The sequence below is a fragment of the Phytophthora infestans genome, genomic scaffold (genome assembly GCF_000142945.1).
Source record: "Phytophthora infestans T30-4 supercont1.13 genomic scaffold, whole genome shotgun sequence".
Taxonomy (NCBI): Eukaryota; Oomycota; class Peronosporomycetes; order Peronosporales; family Peronosporaceae; genus Phytophthora; species Phytophthora infestans.
Genome location: NW_003303746.1, coordinates 1,271,379 through 1,273,449, shown reverse-complemented (window position 1 = coordinate 1,273,449; position 2,071 = coordinate 1,271,379).

The following is a 2,071-nucleotide window of genomic DNA, read 5'->3' as shown; positions in this document are numbered from 1 at the left end:
ACACCGCAAGACGTTCCATCAAGTTGCTTTGGGGAGCCGATCTACACTCCCCGCCCCTCATTTGGATATTCAGTCGTCGGCATTGTTTCGCATGTCACTTACAAGTAAATGTCATGACCGTTGTTTCGTAGATGTCCTCAACGGTTGCTTTGAAATGTTGCGCAACACAACGACTCGTAGAAATATGGGCATGTCCGCCTTGTGCGACAAGCTCACGATGATTTTTCCCCAATGACCGTCGCTCTTTAGATGGACGGGTAGCACAACGTACTGGAAGCTCTAAATTCGGGTGTCAGATAGGTTTGGGCATCCCATCAATGGGGCGAGCGAATATATAGCGTAACAGACACCGCGTGTGCTGCAAATGTAGCGAATGTAAAAGTCAGCGATAGCGTCATTGAGCATCCGATCTCGTGCCAGAGCTTCAACCAGCTGCTTCTCTTTACTAACCGCACTTTGCAAGTCAACAAAATAAAGACCCGAGACACGACTCCTTGAGAATCTTGACAACATAACGTGCAAGATCCTTGTGTTTCGCACTTGCTGCTGTAGGAAGCAAGTAGCCAGTTTCCTCACAATATCGCTTAGGTGTCGTCTTTATTTCCCCCACTTTGCTGATAGAAGCCACGAGTCGGCTATCCACGCTTTACACTCCTTACGGACGTTGTAGAAAAGCTTCATTCTATAGACAGCCTCTCTAGGCACACATAGCATGACAAAACAGTGGTAAATTCTAAAAAGCAGCACAACAAGCACCGTAACACTTGCAACACCGGTGCAACACCGGCATCACCAGCAACATAGGAGGCAACACTACCAGGTATCACAGCTCAACTAACCTGGTAAACGTCGGGGTACCTCCCGACAAGAAGACCACGATCTTCTTTGCAGTGCCTTCACGATGGTCAAACGCGGATTGGTTGGGCTCAGTACTACGGCACTTCACCTTCTCATCCTTCACGAAAGCGTCCAACTTTGTTACCAAATGTTGTGGAAATACAAAGATGTAGTCATAAGCCTTGGCATGGATGCACTCGTGGTGGCAGCGTGCAGTCCGGGCACTCCTGAAGGCATTCATAACCAGCGGGTAGCTCGAGAGTAGCTCGCTAACGCGATACACGTCCTTGGTATTGCGCGCCCACTCCAACAACCGGGATAGCGATGGCACAAGCTTGTTTGGCAGTGTGACAACCGCCAGTCGTTGTTTTTATAGCACCCTTGAACTGCGCTTGTCTCATTTTCTTTCGTCGGTTGTGCCGGGGTTTTGGCTGCGGGAAGCGTAACACCTCCACTTGAGTATTTTTCGCACAACAGGCTATGTCTTTACTGTGTTCGAATAAATTGTGGGCCTATGATTTGTGTCAGAGTTGCGACACTGGTGGATTGCTTATAACATGTACTGCGCGTCGGATCAGTAGGAGCGTTTAGCACACACACATCGGATACTTCCTCAGTGTCTAGAGAAGTAGCCTTATGCTGAAAGACACGCGGTGGTTTTTATTCAGCTGTGCCTGATTTCCCTTCTCATGTCGTTCCAATGCACGAATGTCCATAGTATCAATGAATCATGCGGGGGATATGTCGGACGAGGTTTCATAACCCCCTTCATCTTCAACGCAATCACTCTCATCACTGTCGCTTGAAGCCATTGCTCCATACGATTGATAGCCACTCCGATCTTTTAAATGCCGTCGAACTAATTCTTTCCATGACTGCCGTGTCCGAAAAACGCTTGACTAGATAGCCTTGATAAATTTTACATCACTAGCACCGCTTTCGAATAGCAATACTCCTTTTCTAAGATAAAAAGACGACATTGGCACGCTCGCGACGGTTCATATCACGTTGATTGCGCGGCGTCTCGGCTTTCACGATGGTTCTACGCTAGATGCTTGTGTTGCATCTTGTGATGATCCCTGCGCTGCATCTTGTGTTGCTTCTACCTCATCACTTATGTCTACAGACTGTGTTAAACCATCGTGCGCGAGCGCTTCGCCAGCGTATTTTTTCTGAGAACTTCGAAGTGGAGCGACTCCCACTTTGAATTGCGCATACAATGTACCATATCCCA